Here is a 24,453-nt window from a genome sequence, read left to right as displayed (position 1 = left end):
TGCAATCAATCTCCATGCATGACAAAGATCTAGCTTGATGGATTGATGAAGATTGCTCGCCTTCTCCAGGAAGAACAGGCGGTCGATGAACTGCGTGGAAACCTCGCCCAGCTCTACAACATCGGTGACCTGTAGCGGTCAGAGAGAGGGATGGTGAGCAGAGGCAGCGCGAGATTGACGAGGAGAGGAGTCCTGCCTCTTTAATCGAATGTGTCTCACCTTGAGGTCCTCGACGTCTCTGTAGCCCGTACTCTAAAGCAAGCTTGGCACAGGCACAATTTGCAAGATCCTGGGCATGAAATGAACGCCCAAAAGGGAGTGCAGCAACAACGGAAAGAAACGCTAAAAGGGAACATAGAGCAGAAACCAACCCAAAATGCAAGCAAGAATTTTTAAAAGGGAACATAGAGCAGCATGAGCATGAGGCATAGAAAAATGGGGTCACCTTAAGATCAAGAATCAGTGGCTCTCTCTCTCTCAGTTCAAATCAGAAGAAAAGAACCACTATTATTGATACCACTATTATTGATTAGAGTTATTTGTAATTAGGCAAAGCACTACAACACTGGATCCTAAGCAACAGCTGAGGCATACAAAACTACAAGTGTTTGTTCTTTTCATAAATAAACAACCTTTAGTATCTCAACCAGAACCAAAGCAAAACAAAAATCATGGTTAAGTAACCAGCAAAGGAAGAATTAACCTTTTCTGAATTTTAAAGTAACATGAAAAGTTATTTATTGCCTTCAATACTACACACACTAGGGGAGGTAGCTACAGTTCTATTGCATAGTGGGCTCAGATTCGCCTTTCCTCGATCATATAACCTACCCCCATCATCTCTTATCACTAGATCAATCTGTTTATACAGTAGAACTGCCCTGGTTATCAGTCAACAAGAATGACCATCCAAGGACAGAACAATAAGTATCACAGGATCAAAAAGGATTCTAGAGACAAGAGGGAGGATCCAACTTGATACCCACAGGTAACTCGATTGCTCAAAGGCACACTTATTTCAACGACGGTTAATCATCATCGCCCTAGAAAGAATGGCTTCCGACCGATGGGACACGTGATTCACACGCGATGACACAAGATATCTCACCGCGGGAGTAACTATTCATTGCTACAGGAGCTCGGGCTCGACCCAATGGCCGAGATCAATCCGGAGCGAGATCCGGCGGCTAGAATCGCATCAGGAAATCGATCTGACGGCCGAAAGTGCCTGAGATCTGAGGAGCCAGGGAACTTGCCATGGGTCTTATTTCTGGATGGATCACCAATCAATATGTTCTCACAAGGGTGAAACTGCCTTGGTTATCACTCATCAGAAATGTCCATCCAAGGACAGGAGCCACTAAAATAAGAACATGATCAAAACGACTCAAAGAAATGAGGGAGGATCCAAATTAAAACCCACAAGTGCCTTGATTGCTCGAGAGCATGCCTATATCAGCGATAACTGATCATCATAGCCCTGCCCATGTCCCATATAGTAGATGAAGTAGAGCAGGGGAAGATGGAGCTCACCGAGGGAGGTTGTAGCCGAGGCAGTACTCAGTGGGCACCAGGGTTGCGTCTGAACACCGTCCAACCGGCGAGGAACCACGTCGAAGTTGCACCTTGCACCGTCCCGCCGACGAGCACGAACGCCACTGGCTGCGAAGCGGCCAAGGAGACGAGGAGGTGATGTGTAGCACATCTAGGAGCACTATCAGGGGCGGAGATGACTAGGGCCTAGTCAGTTCTCTTTTAGCTGCAATCAAGGATAAGATTTGTTAGAACATTCTTGTGGTCAAAACTTATCAATGGGCCTATTTATTAGCTACTTGTAGTGCCGAAGGTAAAACCAAAAGGCCTTTTACTGCCACCTTGCATGAAGAGTTTCTATTCACACATGTGTACTGCTATATGAACCTGCACCATGCTGACTAAGTAAACAACAAAAGCTACTAAGGTGTGAACTGACTTTTCTCTAATCAGACTCTCTGGACACACCAAGAAGCACAGATAAATAATCCCTGCTAGACAGAACACATAGTCTAATACGGTATAACACTGACTAAGCCTAGGTTTGTGAACAGAAATAAATTATAAAACAATATGATAGGCCAGAAGGAGAGACCATAAAGCTATATAGAGCACATGCCCAAAGAAACTAAAACCGAGCAGAGCATTGACTGAATAGGTAGCAAAGGTATAATCACTAAGTTAGGAATCTAATTAACATAGTAAATGAACATAAGTTAAGCATCCTAACTCAAATGGACAAGGGTAAATTGAAGCCTACATTCCTTAAGAGCACGGCACATGACGAGCAGGACCAACCGACAAACCAACAGGCGATTGGTATAAAGCCAAAAATAAATAGTAAACAAACTAAGAAAAGAACGAAAGCACCAAGAATCCATGTGAAAATGAACAAAAAACCTAGGGCCTAGCATGATCCAGACAGGGAACAAGAAGCTCACACCCATAACCCAATAAAAAACAATTTGAACCACTAATTGTTTAGAACATTAGGCAATTTCTTAGAACACTTCCATATCAAATTGAATCACTAATTTATGTTGTGTGATGGGAAGCATTGACGTAGAAGATATGACAATGTCAGTTATGAAATCATATATTCCTGGTAAATGAGCTAAGGCATCACACCTACAAAAGTAAGGCATGTGTAGTTTCTACTTGGTTCGTCTGTTCAAAGCTCTCACAAAGGAAACAACACATTGTTTCTTACAAGCTAAAGGCTCTCCCAGAAAAAATGAAAAAACTTTACTACATGATCTTACATTCATAGGCGTATAAATGAACTAAAGAAAGTTTATACTGACATTGGTGTTTCTCATAAGCCAAATTTCAGTGGGAAACCAACATTGAATAGTATATGTAGTTTGCTTGTGCTAGATGTTGGATCTTTATCCCTAAATATTCGTGCATGTATCTAGCTTGATCACTTTCAAACTTTACTTCAGTGATACATTTGCATGGTGCACAGAACTTCTTTATACCACAATTAAGTTTCTTATTGTTTAATACTTATTGGGACCATGTTTTTAGTAACAATGTGAAATATGTATATTTCATAACAAAAGCTTAATTTCTCTAATCTTTACCTAATAATAAAGCAAATTGGGTTTCGGCCGTCCGTCACGCACTTTTGTAGAAAACCCCCCTGCATTTTTCATGAATTAACCCGCAGTACACACTTAAGTCATAACCGAACCGTTATTTTACATTTTTATGGATAACCCCCTGACGTATTAGATAATTCACCCGCCGATCATATAAAAGTCAAACAAATGTTTTTCTAAATTATCCATATCTTTTAAACCGTAACTCCGATTTTAACATGTTATATATGAAAATTGATTAGAAAAATGTGTAGAATATGAATATGATGTTATTTTGTTTGTTAAATATTTTTAAAATATTATTTTGGAAGATATTTAAGTCAAACAAATATTTTTCTTAATTATCCATATCTATTAAACCGTAACTCTGATTTTAACATGTTATATATGAAATTTGAATAGAAAAATATGTAGAATTTGAATATGATGTTATTTTTACCTATTAAATATTTTAAAATATTATTTTAAAAGCAAACTTGTAACCTATAGGGCACGTCCATTTTTCTTTCGTACCGCGATGATCTGGATTGCAAATAAACAACCACTAAAATCATAAAGAGACGAAAGAAAACATCGATAACCACACATGAGCACCTCTGAAAAAACTGGCAGGGGAAAAACAACATTCAAACACACTTTGGTTTGTGTGAACACTGAGACCACTGAGGGTGAGAAGGAGGATAAGCGGCAACATAAAAATGATGCCTCGCTAAAATAAAGGGCATGAACATATCATGGTTATTGGGTTAAGAGTGTGTGTTATTTTTTTCTCCCGTTGCAACGCATGGGCTCTTTTGCTAGTGAGACTAAAAGTGACCGAACTCACAAATATTTTAGAAAAGTATTAGTTTTTTTTGCGAGAAGTATTAGTTATATTTGTGAAACATATATTTCACAACAACAGTTAACAACAAATTTGAGTGAATTACAACTCAATATTTCCTGATATTATGCAAACTAATGACTATGATATATGTATTCTCCCACTCTAAATGAATAAAGGTAACTGAAACAAAAATTATGAAAATATGTATGAATAAACAGCTAGTGTGATTTTGTAGGCAGTTTTTCCTATGTAACTGTTATCCATTGGCATGTCGCTTACAAAGTAGTTTTGCAATGCATACTCACAAATAAATGTACTTGGGAAAAATATGAGGACCAAAAAAATCAAGCTATAACAATCACATACCAGTGATAACTACAATAAGTTAGCCTACGTAGTTGGCAATCAATATCGTCTTTAGATATCTTGCAGCTTCTATCAACGATAATTCGTGCCAAAATCTACAGTGATCTCAGCCCAACATTATATTATTATTACCATATACACACGTCATGCTATATGCTCGATGCGCTCCACATGTACTTCTTGAAACTTTTGCAGTCACCTTGATAGCTCTATGATTCCTTCAATGTGAAACTATGTTAAAAAAAACTGCAGCCAATGAACAGATTGTCCATCATTTTCTTCCCCTTAATATTTTTCTCTTGTCGAACATGTCTTATTCAATTGTTCCTTTGGTGCTTTCATCAACTTCCATCATCATTGAGAAAACAAATTTGTCACAATACCTATTACAAGCTTGCACCGTTAACGAATATCTGCTGTTTTAAACAAATTGATTCATCATACTTAAGGGAGAAATCATAATAATACTTAACTTACGTTATAGATTCCGTGTGAAATTAATTGGCTGGAAATCAAATCAACAACTCTATCTTTGTGATGCCCTATGATGTCACCACCAAAGTAGATCTAAGTACACCCATGTAACTGTTACACCTATATTTTCTGTGATTATTTGTAGTCTCAAGTTCAAACTATTCTTCTTAAATCACTACCCTCTCAAAAGAAAACCAAGAGTAATAAACCACCTATGATGACATTGTACAGATATCAATGTGAGGTATTGGTGTTGCTAAGCTAGCAATTACCTGCCAAGATCTGCAACAAAAGTGTTCGTTGATGGACCAATTCATCCTGCTTCCTGAGACCAGAACTATAACGATTGGTGGTCCAGTTCTGCTAGAGGAACATGGAGCTGGCCTTGCCCCTTTCTTGTGTCAATCAGACTGAGCCACCTACAGTTTGTCCACAACATAATGTCCGCTGAGTCTACTTCTGCGCCCAAAATGACCGAGAAAAATGCAGGTGAATAAATTCGTCTTTCTTGGCACGTTTTGCAGATGAAGGATGAAGGAAGGAGACATGACCTGCGTGGCCGGCGGGCGCCGTCCGTAGCGAGCAGAAGCAGGCGTCCCTCGATCTGGAATCAGTCGAGCAGCAGGAGCAGACGTGGATTCCTCTCCCGGCACGAGCAACTCTTGACGGATCTCTTGACGCAGGGGCGTGTCCTCCTCACCTTCTTCTCGTAGGGGAACGACTGCTCGCCGGGGAGCTCCTGGTCGGGCTGCGCGGCGGCCACCGCGGCCCCCTCCTGCCGACGGCGGAGGCGGCGCGCCACCGTAGGGGAGGAGGAGGCCGACCCCCTGGGCCACGCCGCCCGCGCCACGTCCCATACGCCGCCGCCTTTGCCTCGCCTCGTCATTCCTCCTTCCCTCCCGTGGGAGCCGGGGCCGGGCGGGGCGTTAGGGTTTGGTGGCGCTAGATCGGTGGGGTGGAAGTATGAGAGGGAGGCACGGGTGGGGAGGAGGCCGGGCGGCGGCGAGGAAGGAGGAGAGGGAGGCGCGGGCGGGAGGAGGCCGGGCGGCAACGGGTGGAAGGAGGAGGTCAGGCGGCGGCAGGGAAGGAGGAGAGGAGGCGCATGGGAGGGGGAGAGGAGGCGCGCGGGAGGGCAGCCGGCTAGGGTTGTCTCCACTGGAGGCAGCCCGTTTATACCCCCCATCAATTAAATGACCAAAATGCCCTCTACGGGGCACGGGAATAACGGCGGTGGCACGACATCTTTACAGCGGGGTGAAATTGTTCATTGCTACAGGGTCACCTCTTCGATCCGACAGCCGAGGTCGTCCCAGGGCTCGATCCGATAGCCCAGATTGCATCAAGCAAAATGATCCAACGGCCAGAATCGCCTGAGCTCTGAGAGCGCCCGGAAGTGACAGCATCCCTTATTTCTTTTTTTTTTTGAAACGAGACTGCATCCCTTATTTCTCGATCTTGTGTATGTTGGTTTTCCTCAAGCGTGGTAATTAATTTCCCTCATTACGTGATACTTTTTTTTGAGATGCGCATTACGTGATACTATCTGCCTATTCCATCCTACAACATTTTCGAATCGTTTTTCAGGACAAGTTGGAGGTTTCGACTTCGTTCTTGAGAAACATACGGGTCGTTTTGGTTGACCCTGCTGTATAGGTGCAACTAGCCGTGTCTGGGCCTGCTCATGTGTTGCTCGTAGATGTTCTTTCAACGTCTCCCTTTTCTTTAGGTGTTAGTTGGGACTTGGGTGCATACACACACCACGCTGACACGAATCAAGCCACAGTACCAGGCAGAGGAGATGAAGAATCTGAGCACGGGCAAGCAGCCATGCATTCCAGCGGAATGTAACACGAATCTACGACCACTAGGGATCCTAGTAAGCAGCCATGCATTCGGCGGCATCTGGACAACCGATTGAGCAGAGGAATATATTACGGCTAGCGACGGTCAAGAACAGCGACAATTGCCATTTGCAGAGTCGATCAACGACACGCAGAACTGGGCTCGATCCGGCCGCGAAAGGGTGCAGGTAGCGTCACACGGTCCCGAGAGCCTGCTCCGCATGAACCAGCGTTTGAGGATTCGGTCCATCAACTGGAGATCTCTTCTTTTTTTTTGAACAAAGGGGTGGCGCCTCAGGCGCCTTTCATTAATCTGAAGAACATGATACATCCATGATTTTACAATGACTGATGTTTAGATTGCCTAGCTTCAAAAGCATAGGACAGTGATCAACTAAATGAGTCTTGTTATTACAAGTCATTTGAGGGCTAATATTATGTTCTAAAGAGTAAGCTTTAGCAGCATTATTGTGTGCCCTGCTATTAAACTCCCTGGGAATATGATAGATAGCTATTTGGGTGCGGCTAGTGGTGGCAAAAAAATTTGCCAGTGGATTTCTAATCTCCCAATGACCTGGCCTTTTAAGAATGTCCCTCGCTTGTGCAGCCTGAGCCAAAACCTGACTATCTGTGAAGAATATGATGTCTCCTGCTGCAATTGTAGAGAGCACTTGTGCAGCCACCTGTAGTGCCATAGCTTCTGCCTCGAGAGGAGAATGGATGGGCTTCTCGGACACAAGAATGCTAATGTTTACCTGCTGATGTTCCTTAGCCAATTCTATGTAAATTCCTATACCTGTGATATTTTGTCTTTCCGCTTTCCACGCCGCATCTGTGAAGACTCTGCAACTTGACCCAGTAGCTTGCATAATACCTACATGACCCTGCTGGTTTGAGTTTATGAGAAGATTCTCCTTATGCTCTATCTGAGAAATACCCTGTCCTATTTGAAGTAGTTGGAGATCTAGTTCCCGGTTATTTAGAATGGCTTGCATAGCTTGAGATACATGCATAGGCTTGACTACTTTCCTGTCAAAAAGTACATCATTCCTCGCCTTCCATATACACCAAAGAAAGGTCATTATATTTGTGAGAGAGGCTTGGGGGTGCCCTGAGTTAAGGAGAGCATGAATAATTTCTGTAATGCTAGCAAAGTTGTTAGAAAGAATTTCAGATTTAATAAACCAAGGATGGGCAACCCAAACAACTTTTGCAAAGGGACAAGTAGAGAAAAGATGCATGTCATTTTCATCCTGATCACATCTAATGCAACTTTTTTTAATATGCTTGGAATATTTCCCTGCTCTCATACATGTTGGAAGTGCTTTCCTCAAGAGCCTCCATGCAAAAGTCTGTATTCTTGGAACCATGGTTTTCTTTTTCCAAACCTGCTTGAGTAGTTGTTTAATTTCTTGAGGTACCTGTCTAGGAATTGGAGAACCCTGTTGTTGCAAGTCTTGAAGGCATGCTTTGTAAGCAGATTTTGAATTACATTTTCCTGAAGAATGTAATTTCCAACAGAGAATATCTGCTCCCTCTTGTTGAATAATCGGTACCTGCAAGATGCTATTAGCCACCTCATAATAAAAAAGATTATAAATAAGACTAGCATTCCATGTTTTCTGATTTTGATTCCATAAATCCTTGATCTTGGAAGGATAGACATAATCCCCCGGTTGTATTTGTAAATGATCATAAATATCTTGCCAATGAGGGAACCAAGGAGTGCTCCAAACAGAGGAATTTCCATCAAGAATTTGATAAACTGAATTTGCATTAAGAATGTGCTTTACCTTAAGAATTGACGCCCAGAAACCTGATTTTGGAATGTTACTTTTTGCGCTCCATATGGAAGTTTCAGGAAAATATTTAGATTTAAGTACCTATGAGAAAAAACTTTCTGGATCCTCTGCAATTCTCCAAGCCGCTGACAGGATCAAGCCTCTATTAACTGCTTGGATGTTCTTGATTCCTAGTCCTCCTTCAACTTTTGGGATGCAAATGTCCTTCCATGACCTAAAACAGAGAGCTTTCTTGGATGGGTCTTCTTTTATTTTTGTCCACCAAAAGTTTCTAATGATAGCAGTAAGTTTGGCAATTAATTTCCTAGAGAAAAGGATATTTGACATATAGTAGACAGGAATGGAAGCAAAAACTGAATTGATCAGAGTTAATCTAGCTGCATGTGAAAGTTTATTAGCCTTATAGCCGGTTAATTTAACTTTAAATTTGTCGAAAACAAAATCATAAGCACTAGATCTATCTTTATCAGGGAGAATTAAAGGGTGTCCTGAATAGATAGAGTTATTAGTAATATCCTGCACCGGAAAGATTCTTTTAATATCCTCCTTCTTGATGGCGTCAACATTTCTGCTGAAAATAATACTGGACTTGCTCCAATTTGGCGTTTGACCTGAAAAATTGCAAAATCTTTGCAGAATTTGGAGCATATGAGTAGCTTCTGCAATTATAGCCTGTCCACAAATCAGTAAATCATCAGCAAACATTAGTGAGTGAATAGAAGGACATCCTGGTCCTAACTTGATTCCTGATAAATGGTCAGTGCACATGGCTTCCTGTAAAGAAATTGACAACTCATTGATGGCCAAAACAAATAAGTAGGGGGACAAAGGGCAACCCTGTCTAATACCCCTACTACTCTGAAAACGCCCATAGGATTGACCATTAATGATAACAGAGAAAGTGGGATTAGCCATGCACGCAGAAATTAAATTTATGAAATGACCATGCGACCCTCGACGGGTTAGAGCTTTAACAATGAAATCCCATTCGATCCTATCGAAAGCCTTAGCAAGATCTATTTTAACCATAAAAGCAGGAGTATTCCAAGATTTGAGATTAAAGGAATGGGCAATTTCTTGCGCAATAATGATGTTATTGCTAATCCTTCTGCCAGGTATGAAAGCTTGTTGAGAGTGATGAATATAACTAGGCAAGTGCGGTTTAAGCCTATTTGCTATAGTTTTAGCAATAACTTTGTAAATCACATTGCAAAGGCTAATGGGTCTAAAATCTTGAGGAATCTGAGGAGCAATTTTCTTAGGAATCAAAACAATATGAGTATCATTCAAATGATTAGGAACAATACCTTGTATGTAGAAATCTCTGATTAGCTTGGTTATGTCGTCGCCTATCCAATCCCATGCAGCTAAATAGAACTCCATATTGAATCCATCCGGTCCCGGTGAAGCATTACTTTTCATGGCTTGCAATGTATCCAAGATTTCTTTTTTATTTGGGATGCTATAAGTAAAATCATCTTCTCCTTGATGGTAGGATGTGTGCATATAAGGCCTGCCATGACTCATGTTAGAGGAGGAAAAAGATTCTAAAAATAATTGATGAAGGTCTTGGCAATAGCATGAGGCTCAACTTGAAGGTTGTTATTCTCATCCTTAATAGAAACAATTCTATTTTTCCTCCTCCTCTTAAGAACAGCACGATGAAAATAATTTGTGTTTCTATCACCATTGATAGCCCAATGCTTTTTAGCTCTTTGCTTATAATACTCTGTTAATCTAGTCATGTTCTGCTCATACTTAGAAATCAGGGAGGCTTCTAGAGAGTGGTCCTGTACCTGTAGAGGTTTCATTTGGATATTTTTTATTTGCTCACCTAAAGTATCGAGCTCTTGCTGAATTGGCTTCTTCCTTCTACACCATATTCTTAAAGCTCCTGCAAGGTTAGTTGTCCTATTGTGGAAAGCTTTGTTCCTAGAAGCAAACCAAGTACTTTTAGCATATTCATGAAAATCACTTTCCATAAGCCACCAGTTTTCAAATTTAAAATTTCTTTTAGGCTTACGCATATGAGCATCAGTAGAAAGGAGAATAGGAGCATGATCACTTAGAATAATAGGCAAATTATAAATATTAGAATTGGGAAAAACCGCGCACCATTCAGCATTAACCAAACATCTATCAAGTCTTTCCATGGTCGGGTTAGAAGCATACCTTTTATTTGTCCAAGTATAAGCAGGTCCACTATATCCTAGATCAATCAGACCACAATGTTTCACAATGTGACGAAAAGCATACACACGAGATTGATTCACAAAGGGAGAACTTTTATCAGCATCATAAAGTATATCATTAAGATCTCCCATACATAAGATAGGGCTGCCTTGGTTATCGTACACAAAAGAGGCAATACGATCCCAGATATCGCTCGTGTTACGATGGTACGGGTCACCATATATACAAACAAGAGCAAAAGAAACACTAGAGACTGGATTAACTACAGAGGCAAGGATCACGTGGAAGTCCGCAAAATGCACATTGACTTGAACTTCATCCGTCCACATCAGCCAAAGACCTCCTGACTTGCCTTTTGATGGGACGACTACGCTATCTACAATTTCAAAACGATTAAGAAGGTCAACTCTGTTAGTTCTGGAAGATTTAATTTCAGAAACGAAGGTTACCTGAGCACTAGTAGAACGCATGAGATTGGCAAGATAAGTCATCTTTTCACTGCCTAGGCCCTTGCCTTTGCCTCGACAGTTCCATGCTATTAGTTTCATGGTGCCCGTGGTGCCTTACGGACTGGCACCATTGCCCTATCTAGCTCCATATCTTCATCACGTAGGCATTCTGAGGCGACCATAGGATCCCCATGTATATTTGAGGTTGGCTCACTCTCACCTTGAAGAGAATTTGGAGTCCCAGCCTTAAAAGTATTAAGACTAACATCCAAACCCGTTTGGTAATGGCCAACACTGTGAAGAGGAGAGAAAACTTCGACAGGAGGGCTGAAAGAAGTTTCACTTGAATCCGGTGAAGAAGAACAAGGAAGCCTGCATGGATTTGTATCCCTATCATTGTAGTTCATCACCAAACCTTCTCTCTTACGAGGAGGAGGATAGGGACGACCCATGTGTCCCGTAGTCTGGCGTTTGTTCCCGCGTGCAAAAGGTCCAACATCCATCTTCCTCGATGAGTAAGAACGGCGATCAGAGACAGAACCAGCCCCATGAAGGTTGGCATCAAGAATGCCAAATCCAGGAGGTGGAATATCCCACCCACTAGGCCGACCTGGGTGTTGTTGTCTTTGATTTCCTCCTTCTCCTCCTCTAGGTTGTACATGTGCTTCTCTAACTTGTCCTTCATGACTTTCACGGTTGTCTCCTTTTTCTTCTTTTCCCTCAAAGTGCTCTGCATCCTTCCCTCTCTCTCTTCCTTCGCCACTAGTGGCCTTAGTCTGCATCGCATAACACTGCAATTCACCCGTATTCTCTGTATTTCCATGGCAAACATCAATTTGGTGCTGCAAAATTTTGCGCATGCCATCTTGAGTGGTCAGTGGCTGTTGAAGTTGGCTAGAAGGGTTTGTCGTCTTGAATTGATTTATTTGGACATGCTTCTCCTCATGGGCCATTGCTTGATCCAAGGATTGGATTGACATCTGTACAATAGGCGGGCTATTTTTCATATATCATTGGACCATTCCAGGCCCAAGCTTCTGTCCATACTAAACATTCTCAGGCAAAACCTCCATTTCAAAGTCATGAATTCCAGAATTGTTAAATGAAGTTGTCCTGTGCATTTCGGCACCACCAGTACCTTTGACTTGTCCCTCTCTTGTGTACAGATTCTGATTACTTTGCTTCTCTGTAGTCAAAGTTGGACCAGTGCTACCATAGTAGTATTGCCTTGTATGGAAACTTGGGTGCAGATCTGTTTACCCTGGACTGGTTTGACTCTTTCCTTATTCAGATCCTCCTGAAACATCTTTTGAAATCTGCTCAGAATGGGATTTGTGGCTATTTCTTTTTCAATGGCCTGTGATGGAATTTTACCTGAGTCCATTACCCATTCTCCATATCTGAAAAAGGGAATATCTTCTGTTGTTTGTCCACTTCTCACCCTTTCCATGATAATGTTATTCCTCTTCTGGCAATGTTGGACTGTATGAAACATCACTCCACAAAACAAGCAGATTCTGCCAATCTTTTCATAATAAAGATAGACCGTTTTAGAGTTCTTTTCATCCAATGTCAAGCTGATTTTGTCCACAATTGAATCACTAATTCTAATCTTTGTAGTTGCCCAAATATAGTCTGATCTAGCAAACAACATGCTTTCTTGCAAAGGGTGAAATTCAGACGGCTTGCCAACAGTAGAGAGGATTTGCTGTAAAAGTTGGAGCGATCTGTGATTTTTTGGTACCCCATAAACACGAACACTCACATATATGTGGTCAAACTTGTAATCATCCTTCGTCTTAGATTCATTTGCTGGGTCTATCCATTCAATGAGTAGATTATCTGAACCCATTGTCCATGGCTGACGCATAAGAACAAACATCATGGATTCTTGAGAGGTAAAATGGGCCATGAAGAGATTTGCAGATACTTGAGAAATCGCATGAAAATGATGTCTCCATGCTCGGGCCATTGCTTGAGAAATAGCTTGCTGAGATAAGGACCTTGGGGTACCTCCTGCGCAAGCTACTTTGATTAAGAGATTGTAACCAGACTCAATCTATGGATCTTGACTAACATGTGTTGCCCACAGATTATGAACCCTTGGTGCAGAGATACTCATTACTTGCAGATTCAAAGTCAGATCTGGAACCTCAGCCTCTTGATATTCCTCTGTTTGCCCGGCTCCTCTTTCTCCCCCTTCTTCTTCTTGGATAGCAGCCAGTTGATTTCCTTCCATGAGTAGATCTCAGCAGAGATGCAAGAATCCAGCAAAACTACTAATGAGGGGAAAAATTGGGCTTAGATTTTGGCGGAGAAAGATTGGGAATAGGAAAGAGTTGAGTAAGGAGAACAGATCTAGGCCTCCTTTGGTTTAGAGGAATTTTGTAGGAATTTCATAGGATAGGATTTTTATAGGAAAAATTTTTTTAGAGCCCTTTGGTTTGTAGGAATGGAATCCTATTTCTTTGGAGGAATTCTTCCTATCCTCCACATTTCATAGAAAAATAAAAATTAGCCTAGACTCAATGGAAAAAATCCTATGATGTGAATCAAAGGGCATCTTCTTTCCTATTCCTACTCATAGGATTTGAGATGCATGTCATCTCATTTTCTATGACTTTTCTATTTCTATGATTTTCTTACCCTACGAACCAAAGGAGGCCCTAGATGCTCCTGGAGTGGGAAAGGTCTAGAACGACATTACGCCAGACGCCACGGGGGCAGCTCTCTCGAAAAGTCGCTTTCCAAACTCTATCAACTGGAGATCTCGGTGGCACGAACGATCGTGCGTGCGTGCATGCATGCATGCATCCATGTCGGCGTGTACTCCTAGTATCACTGCACCTGTGGCTGACGCACACGTGCATCTTTATGTTCCGAAAGTACCCCGCCCTAACCAATTATTTGGGATAGTGCGGCGTGCGGTACGTGTCAATTCAGCGCCCATATTGCTGCCCACTCAGAGGCCACGAGAAGGCGTTTCCATGAATGATGGCACGCTTTGGAATCGACCGATCGGTCCAAGGGTTACACTTGTGCGGCAGACAACACAGAAGTATCACCCATGACGGGAAGTGTGTTTCACGCAAGCATTTTGGCATTTCGTCCTCCAGCTGGTTGTAGTAGTTGTATCAAAGACAGGGACACACATAAAAAAGACAGGGACACACATAAGTTGCGTAAAAAAAAGCTACAGTGGATTATTTTAGCCATTGAATTTACGTCTTCCTTCTCAGCTCCCCATCTCCTCCCGCCACCCTCCGGCATCACCCGAGCTTTGCTACACCTACGGACCACATCTTATAGAATTTAAGTTACGAACATGTGTGGTAGTTTTTGGTTGGATCATAGTTTTAAATAGCCGGCTATAGCTTCGCTATAGCCGCTATATAGTCTTTTCAGCAGGGTGCCGCTAAATGGTCGCATTCACAAATAGTCGGCTATAGCCCGCTATAGCTAGTTTGGAGGCCCTCCGCTATTTTTTCATAGCCCGCTATTTAAAACATTGAATGGATAGAAAATCAGAAGCAAGGCCCACAGTTGAATTCAAGGGGAGGAGAGATTGGTTAGTGGTCACTAGTAGAAATCGGAGCTTTAAAACTGGTTCGTAAGGGCCTTTAGTGCCGGTTCTGCAACCGATACTAAAGGGTGGAGACTAAAGCCCCCCTCCCCCCTTTAGTACCGGTTCGGCACGAACCGTCACTAAAGGCCCACCACGTGGCGTGAGCTCGCGCCGTGGTATGGGGGACCTTTAGTACCGGTTGGTGTTACCAACCGGTACTAAAGGTTTTTATTTTGAATTTTTTTTGAAAATTTTGTAAAAAATAATTGATTTTTTTTCGATTTTTAATTTTCTGAATTATTTGATGATTTAGTCTCTAATCACCCCTCTTAACTGCTCAAGTGTGGATCACTCATTCCAAATCGTCTAACTTCCCAGTCAGTCACCCAGCCTGAGCACGCTTAACTTCAGAGTTCTATTTCCCCTACTTTCCAAGTCTGCACTTGTTGTTTTCCTGACAAATATAAGCTGTCAATCCTATTAACCCTTAGATGTTTAGCTTGAGCATTAGGTCACACGTTTCACCGTCTGAGTTTGGAACTATTATTCTAAAAAACAGTTAGTAACAGTAATATTTCTTGAATAAGTTTGACCATAGTTTGATCAGATTTGACCAAAATTCAAAAAATTGAAATAATTATTTAGTAACACTAATATTCTTGAATAATTATGTAGCAACATTAATACTTCTTGAATAAGTAGTTTGACCATAGTTTGACCAGATTTAACCAAAATTAAAAAAAACTAAAATTTGAGCATATCTTTTTTCCTTTTGGAATTTGAGGATTCTAAAAAATTGCAAACAGGCCATAGGCCATCAAAATCGGATGCGGATTTTTGTGCTGAATTTTTTTGATATATTATATGTTTTTTTCTGACATCGTATGCAAAAGTTATAACCGTTTTACATTTTCCCTACATTTTTTGCAAAACATGTCCAAATTTAAGTTTTTTAATTTTCCTAACTAGTAGATGTAGTAATATAACTACATCTCGAAGAATTTTTTTTGAATTTTTTATCATTTCCTTTTGTATTTTTCAAAACTGAAATGGCGATACACGGGTGGGGGGGGGGGGTAGAGTTTGAAAATTGCCCTATAGTCTCGGTTTGTGTCTCCAACCGGGACTATAGGTCAAACCCCTTTAGTACCGGTCCGTGGCACGAACCGCTACTAAAGGTTAGCCCTTTAGTACCGGTTTGTGCCACGAACCGGTATTAAAGGTGATCGCGGGGCCCGGCCTGACACCAGCCTGCCACCACTCCTTTAGTACCGGTTCATGGCACGAACCGGTACTAAAGGTTTAAAATGAACCGGCATTAATGCATAGCCGTTCGAACCGGCACTAATGGTACCATTAGTACCAGGCCAAAATCAAACCGAGACTAATGTGTCTCACATTAGGTCCTTTTTCTACTAGTGGGTAGGGGTCCGTAAGGTGATTCCGGAACCAGTCCGTAAGTGTAGCTTTTTTGGGCATCACCCAGGCCGCCTTCCTTCGTGAAACATGGTCGGGGCCGTTCCCAAGGAAGTCACGTTACGGGATGAGCTGTTAAGATGGGGGCCACCACTAGAAATCAGGAGGTAGATGGTTTTTTGGGAAACGAGTCCGTAGGCAAAACCCGTGGAAACCATCCGTAAGTCTAGCATTTTTGCCGGTCTGCCACCGCCCCAGTCATCCTTCTAACCCATGCGTCTACCCCAACTGTTGGGCCCGTGCCTAGAATTGCGTCTGAATCAGACCTCTTTCAATGGATAATTGCTTCGATGAGGTGCTAAGCATATTAAATAGTTTAGCAACTATAGTCCCCAATGTATTGGTGCTTAAGTTGTTGTTGCTAAGCTTCCTTCATTTAAGACTTAGCTACTAAACTCTTTCATGCATTGGTGAGCTTGCTTCATTTTAATGTTTGGCCTAGGTTTGCGCGCTTGGCTTTGGTTCTTCCTGGGGTCATCAAACCCAACTCTCTCCTCTTAATTGTCTTGCCACATCAGATTTTTTGCCTATATGACAGGCTTAGCACCTATACAAGGTGGAGCATTGGGAAGAGTCTCAGAGCATCTCCAGCCGTTCGGCCCCCCAGGGCGCATAAAAATCACCCCCTGGGGGCGAGCCGGTGATTCTTTCGGCGCTGGGGCGATTTTGCGCCCAGTCGTCGCCCCTAGTCGCCGATTTTGGCCCACTTTTGAAGCCCCAATTCAGCGAAAAAGGCCCATATGGGCGAGAATAGACCCATATTCGACGTGGTTCGCCGTGCCTCGGTGTTCAATTATCAACATAAATGTTTTTTATCACATATTTCATCACAGAAATTTCAAATACTTCAACAAAATAATACAACAACAAATAGTTCAATACAAACTATATAGTTGAACAAATAAAAACTCATATTTCATCACACGTCGCGCCCGGTGTCGCCCTTGAGCCTCCATAGGTGCTCTATCAGATCTTGCTATAGTTGATGATGCACCTGTAGGTCTCGGATCTCCTGACGCATACTGAGGTAGGCAGTCCAGGTTGCCGGTAGCTGGTGATCAACTTGGGCAAGAGGACCCTGCCGGTGGTATGTTTCAGTGTCAAACACTGGCTCTTCCTGCTCGCTCTCAATGATCATGTTGTGCAAGATGACACAGCAGGTCATGATCTCCCACATTTGATCTTTCGACCAGGTCTGAGTGGGATACCGGACAACAGCAAATCAAGATTGGAGCACACCAAATGCCCGCTCGACATCCTTCCTACAAGCCTCCTGAATCTTCGCAAACCAGGCGTTCTTGCCTCCAGGCATAGGGTTTTTGATGGTCTTGACAAATGTCGACCATCTCGGATAGATGCCATCAGCTAGATAGTACCCCTTGTTGTATTGCCGCCCATTGATCTCGAAGTTCACCGAAGGAGAATGACCTCCAACAAGCTTGGCAAAGACAGGAGAGCACTGCAGCACGTTGATGTCATTGTGAGTTCCTGGCATACCAAAGAAGGAGTGCCAAATCCAGAGGTCCTGTGGGGCCACCGCCTCAAGTACCACATTGCAACTGCCTTTGGCGCCTTTGTACATCCCCTGCCAAGCAAATGGGCAATTCTTCCATTTCCAATGCATGCAGTCGATGCTTCCAAGCATCCCAGGAAATCCTCTTGCTGCATTCTGTGCTAGGATCCGAGCAGTGTCTTCCGCATTGGGTGTTCTCAAGTATTGCGATCCAAACACTGCCACCACTGCCCGACAGAACTTGTAGAAACACTCTAGGTTGGTCGACTCAGCCATGCACCCATAGTGGTCGAGTGAGTCACCGGGAGCTCCATATGCAAGCATCCTCATTGCTGTCGTGCATTTCTGGATGGAGGTGAATCCAAGTGAACCGGTGCAATCCATCTTGCACTTGAAGTAGCTGTCGAACTCCCGGATGGAATTCACAATCCGGAGGAAAAGCTTTCGGCTCATCTGATAATGGCGCCGAAATGTTCTGTCACCGTGAAGTGGAGCATCGGCGAAGTAGTCGGAGTAGAGCATGCAGTAGCCTTCGAGACGGTGCCGGTTTTCTTTGCTTTCACCCGTCCCGGCGCCGAGCCACCTCGCCGCGGCTTTTCATTGCTCGCCAGCAGCTGGGCAAGGGTGGCGAGCACCATGAGATGCTCTTCTTCCTGGACGTCGGCCTCGGCTTCCTCCTCTAGCAGCACGGCGAGCACTTCCTCGTCATCCGAGTCCATCACCGAGGTAGGCAAATCGCCGAACACCTTGCGCGCGGTGGGCGCGCACCCGCCGCTAAACTGCCCCTCCGTGGCTGGAAACGGCGGCCGGAAACGCCCAGCTGGTGTCGGAGGGGCTGTCGCGGCGAACCTATGCTATTTTTCTGGCGGGGAATGGCCATCTACCGGCGAAGGGCGGCGGGGCGGTGCCGGGATATACCTAGGTGCGGCCGAGAGCACGGGGGGTGGGAGGCGGTCGGGGAAGAAAATCTTGACTTTTCACCTGACAGCGTGGGCCAGCCGCACTTTTCCCTTGCGCCGGAGCCCCCAAGCGCCCCCCAGCGCTCCGGGTTCGGCCTGCGGCTGCCGGGCGGAAAAAAAGGCCGAACCGACGCTTTTCGTCTTTCTGGGGACACGACTAAGCCTTTTTTTGACGCCGATGCCGAAAAAGTCGCCTGGGGGAGTCCTGTTGGGGGCGCGGCTGGAGATGCTCTCAGTCAACCAGGACCTCCCCTTCAGTGGCGAGGCCCAGCCATATCATCCCGTGCTCCATGTCGCTTCCGGTTTGGCCTTGCCAGTGGCCCCGCCTCGTTGTTCCGTGCCTCGGTGCCTCGTCTTCGCCTTGAGGCTACGCTCTCCAAAATCGACTAACGCAACTTACAAATTCAGGCACTTGCCAATAGCACCAGAGCAGTAATTTGAGATCGTCAAGAACCTGTGTCATTCGGTGCCCTCGTGCCACCACTACCCCGGGCCAGACCAGGATTCACAAAACCTGCGGAAACATCGATCTTTTCTTCCAGCTGTGTGCGGTTAACATAGCCGCGGGATCAAAAGTTTTCTGAGATGAGCGATGGATTTGCCCTACGCCACCAGGTTCATGCCTTTCTCCTTTGACAAAGTTGAGACCGTCTACTAGTCCTCTGCGTATAGCCCGCAATGCCTTTTCGGCCCTCCCCTTTTGATCACTTTCTCACCACGATCATGCTCCACGGGCAACGTTTTCAACGACAGTTTGATTGTGCTATGAGATTGCCCTCCAAGGTCTTTGGTAAAGCACCAAAAAAAGCTCATGCTCCAATCTAGGCAAGAGCTGGCCACACAAACAAGTTCTTTGGCGCTCCACCTCATGTACCATTGGTACCTACGGGCCCGCAAAAAAAGGTATCATTGATGCCTAGAACAATTCATTTCTGCAACAAGAGGCCAGCGAAATGGTATATACTGCTGCAACAAGCGCATGGCGGTGGCGTTGTTGGGCATCGTGGTGGAGTCGACGGATGGAAGGACTGGCAAGGATGAGGATCTCTCTCCTATAGACGGGTCGGCGGTCCGATGATGATGACGGCTTCTAAAATGTGTGCATGTGATGTACGCTTTAGGTCTGCTGCACTGGCTATTCGTTCCGATACGTTATGTGAATGGATCGGCGACGACGCTGGTTTTAGATATAGGGAGTCAGAGCGCTCCATATTATCGAATGAGATCTCTTATCGAGTTTTGTAGATGTAAGTGATGGCTTTGGATGACTTGATGTATATTCTTGTTAGACTTATGTTGAGTAATAAATAAAGATGGTTGTATGCATCGATTGATGCAGAGGCAGAAGGTTTTAACCTTCTTTTCCAAAAAATACAAAAAATACAAAATTACTGCTTTTAGTAACACAATCAGATCCAAACTTCACGATAAGCGAACTCCAGCGAACAAGGAATTTCAACGGCGGTAACAGCCAGGTGCTGGCCCTAATTGTTAACAGGCATCGCTCTTCATTTTCTTAGGCGAACGCCGAACCCATGAGGGCCATGATCATGCTATGGAGTGCTAAAAAAAAAGATCTTGCTATGCATGCAGTCCTTCTTGCCAGTCTGCCACTGACCAGTGACCCCGTTGCCAGTGGCGAAGCCACACTTAAGCTGGGTAGTCAATTGCCTACATAATTTTTGACAAAAGCTACATACATCAAATAGAAATTATGCCAAAAAATGTTATAAATGCATACATCTGACTACACGATATTCAATTGACCGAGTGTTTGAAAAAAAACTACCACTTTAAGGGTTTTTTGTCCCACAGAACTATCACCTTTTAAAAACTGATAAAAAAATTCCAAAAATTTCTAATTTTGTAACTAAAATCTACCACTTTCGGAAAATGGTCGGTTTAGATGATTTAAACACGTTTATGACATACGGGACCCACCCGTCAGAGCTGGCGTGATGGCAAAGTCAACTCCGTTCATTTTGACTGCTATTACAGGTGGGGCACGTGCATGAGTTGCAGATGTGCGACAAAGGGGCAGCCTCGCGGCGCTCGCTGAAGACCTCCTCGCGCCTCGGCGCATCGAGGCGTGGATCTGGTAGCCACCATCGTCCCTGCGCGCCGCCGGCATGGACCCAGTCACCACCACCGTCTCCATCATGCTGCACGAGCAGCAGTCCGTGGGCAGCGACGAGCACGAAGACGACGGCGCCGGTGGCTTGGTGGTGCTCGTGAGGTGTTTGTTGAAATGCCAAACAGAGAGAGGGGAGGAGGAAGAAGAAGATTGGTGCTAACATATGCGGGTCCCACCTGTAATAACGGTCAAAATAAACGGAGTTGACTGTGCCGCCATGTCAGCTCTGACGGGTGGGTCCCGCATGTCGTAAACATGTTTAAATCGTCTAAACCGACCATTTTCCCAAAGTGGTAGTTTTTAGTCACAAAATTAGAAAATTTTGATAGTTTTTGGTTAGTTTTCAAAAAGTGGTAGTTCTGTGGGACAAAACCCCCTAAAGTGGTAGTTTTTTTTATCAAACACTCCAATTGACCACACACGATTGGATTCCTGGCATTGCCACTGCCCGTTGCCAAACTTCTCGCAATCTTTTTTTTTTTGAAACGAGGCAAAAGACTTGCCATTTCATTAATTAAGGGAGAAGGTTTTAGACAGAAGCCGCAAGCGGCAGACAAAGGAAAATTACTCTCGCGGCATTACAATACTCAAGTGCTTGGCACCCGCCAAAGCCCAAAGCGACTCCTCATGCTTGATCTTGTTGATGATGACCACCGATGGAACCGCCACATTGCGAAAGACTCTAGCATTTCTCTCAGACCAAACCTCCCAAGAGATGAGCATCATCAATGAGGCCAAGGCTTTGGGAGAGCCGAGACAAATCTGAAGGTTGTTGTCCCACTATTCTTTGACCGAAGCGCTCACCGTCCATGTAGTAGTAGAGATGTGTGCATTCCAAGCCATGTAAGAATGTCGTTCCAAATGCGCGATGTGAAGCGGCACTGGAAGAGTAGGTGAGCAGCGGACTCATGTGCTTGCTTACAAAGGGGACACAAGCCGCAGTTGGGCCAGCCACGACGGATCAAGCGGTCTGATGTCCATATTCTGTTTTGAAGAACGAGTCAAGCAAAGAATTTGCACCTCAGGGAGCCCAGGCCCTCCACACAGACTTGACAAGATCAGAGGATATGAGACCTTCAAATTGTGCCTTGTATGCCGATGAAGCAGAATAAATCCCATCCTTAGTGAACTTTCAAATAATGGAGTCTTCCACATCTTCCTCAAGGGCCACCGTTGATAATTTATCCCAGAGGTCAGCAAACTGCTCGATATGCACGAGGGACAGACGATTGGTGCCATCAATATTAGTGATCCACAGGTTATTGGTCATGGCTTGCTGGACCAATGAGTTCTTCTTGCGAGAAAGGTGAAAGAGGTCCGGCGCGATGTCACGGGGGCGCAAGCCACTGAGCCACATCGAGTTCCAGAATTGCGCCGTTCGTCCGTTGCCAACAAGGACCGTAGTGGCAGCCGCAAAGAAGTGTCGATCATCCTCCGTGCACGGCGTCCCCATGCCAATCCATGGCTTGCTCTTGTCAGTCCATTCAAACCATAGCCATCGGAGCTGCAGAGCCTTGGTGAACTTATCCAGGTTAAGCACTCCGAGCCCACCCTTGTCCTTGGGCTTACAGACGAGCTCCCAGTTAACCTTGCATTTTCCTCCAGACACCTTGTCTGAGCCCGCCCAAAGATATGCACGGCGAATACTATCGATTTTCTTGAGGACCTCCACCGGGATGTCGAGAGGCGTGAGATGGTAGATAGCAATGGCAGTTAGGATGGCCTTAACAAGAACCACACGGCCAGCAGAGGCCACATGTCTTCCCTGCCAGGGAGGGAGCTTGCCCGCAATTTTATCTTCAAGGTACTGGAAGTGGATTCGCTTGAGGCGCTTGACGGATAACGGAAGTCCAAGGTAGCACATCGGGAACGAGGCGCGCACAGCCGGAAAATCATGAAGAACATCGTCAAGGTTGATGTTGTCACATCAGATGGGAGCAACCAGACTTTTGGCACAATTAGTGACGAGGCCAGACACCTCTCCAAAAGCGGCCAGGGTAGCAGCAAGGAATTGGACGTCTTCCTTAATGGGCTTCACAAAGATGGCGGCATCATCGGCATAGAGCGAGGCCCGAACGGGTGAAGATCTACCACACAAAGGGTGTAGTTGTCCTTGGGCCGTGGCCTTGTAGAGGAGGTGATGGAGCGGATCGATAGCCAGGACGAAGAGAAGAGGGGAAAGCGGGTTCCCCTGGCGAAGGCCACATCCATGCTTCAGTGGATCACCCAAAACTCCATTGATCAACACCCTTGAAGTGGCGGTAGAGAGCAAAGTTGAAACCCAGTCACAAAATCTGTCTGGAAAGCGGAGGTGTTTCAGCAGATCCATAAGGAAGTCCCAACATACAGAATCAAACGCATTTTTGATGTCTAGTTTGCATAAGAGCGTCGGGGAGCGGTTGCGATGGAACTTTCTTGCCAAGTTCCTGGCGAACAAAAAGTTGTCATGGATGCTTCTCTTTTTGATGAATGCACTCTGGGCGTTGGAGACAAGGTCATGCATGTGGGGGGCGAGACGGTTGGCCATCATCTTGGCAATGATCTTCGCGATGGCATGGATGAGGCTAATGGGGCGGAAATCTGAGATGCATTCCGCACCATCCTTCTTGGGGATGAGAGCAATGTTCGCTGAGTTGAGCCAGTTTAAGTTCGTGGAGCGCAGATTGGTAAAGTGATTGACAGCAAGAAAAACATCATCTTTTATGATCTCCCAACACGCTTTGAAGAAGGCCCCATAGTAGCCATCCGGTCCTGGTGCTTTGTCACTGGGGAGATAAAAAATCGCCTTTTTCACCTCTTCCTCCGTGAAGGCAGCTCCTAGCTCAGTGAGATCGCAAGCCGGCACCGGGATGTTGTCCCAGTTGATGTCGATGCTGCGCGGCTTACCGCGTCTCATGACCTTAGTGAAGTGGTTTTGAATAATGGATTTCTTGTGGTTGTGAGAAGTAACCCATCCGTTGTTGTGCCTAAGGCGGTGAATAAAGTTCTTCCTTCCTCTATGATTTACGCGCAGGTGGAAGAAACGAGTGTTGACATCACCGTCTTTCAAGCTCGTAATTCTTGAGCTTTGTCTTTTCCGCGCCCGCTCGAGAACAGCAAGGCCTACCACTTTCTGCTTAAGTCTCTTTCAAAGATCTCGCTCGCTGGCACTAAGGGGGCGAAGATCTTGAGCCACATCCAGGCGGAGAATAACTTCGAGGGCCATATGAATTTGCACCTTCGAGTGTGCGAACATCGTCCTGCTCCACTTCCTTAATTTTTTGCCTGCTTCTTTGAGCTTGTGAAAGAGGTTGAGGTATGGGTCAGAATGACCAGAATTGTTGCTCCAAGCTCCCTGGACTACATCTTTAAAACCGGACATTTTGATCCAAAAGTTTTCGAAGCGGAAGGGCTTTGACCTCCGTGGACCTTTGTCATTTGCAAGGTGGAGAGGGCAGTGGTCCGATAAGGATGACGAGAGGGCATGAAGGATGTGTGTGCCGAAGTCTAGGTCCCAATCCTCATTGCAGAAGAAAGAGTCGAGTTTGCTGAGAGTTAGGTTGCTCTGCTCATTACTCCAGGTGTATTTTCTGTTTTGCAAGTGGATCTCTTTGAGCTCACATAGATTAAGTGCGTTTCTGAAGCGAATGATACGGCTCTGGTTGACATTTGTATTATTCTTGTCTTGCGCACGGCGGATTTGATTAAAATCGCCGATGACCAACCATTTTGCACCTTG

The 24,453-nt window shown here is 44.6% G+C and overlaps 1 long non-coding RNA gene across 1 annotated transcript; it reads right to left on the bottom strand.

Annotated features, from left to right (window-relative positions):
* Positions 1-59: 59 nt before the first annotated feature.
* LOC119343430 lies at positions 60-5,909 on the bottom strand. The gene is made up of 4 exons (XR_005166095.1): positions 5,355-5,909; positions 5,076-5,262; positions 220-1,759; positions 60-129 (listed from the first exon to the last, which is right to left on the bottom strand). It is a non-coding gene; the product is annotated as an uncharacterized LOC119343430 (long non-coding RNA).
* Positions 5,910-24,453: the final 18,544 nt, after the last annotated feature.

The sequence above is a fragment of the Triticum dicoccoides genome, chromosome 1B, assembly GCF_002162155.2.
Source record: "Triticum dicoccoides isolate Atlit2015 ecotype Zavitan chromosome 1B, WEW_v2.0, whole genome shotgun sequence".
In the NCBI taxonomy this organism is placed as follows: Eukaryota; Viridiplantae; Streptophyta; class Magnoliopsida; order Poales; family Poaceae; genus Triticum; species Triticum dicoccoides.
The sequence above is the reverse complement of the archived record's forward strand: the minus strand, read 5'-3'. Positions and strand labels throughout refer to the sequence as shown.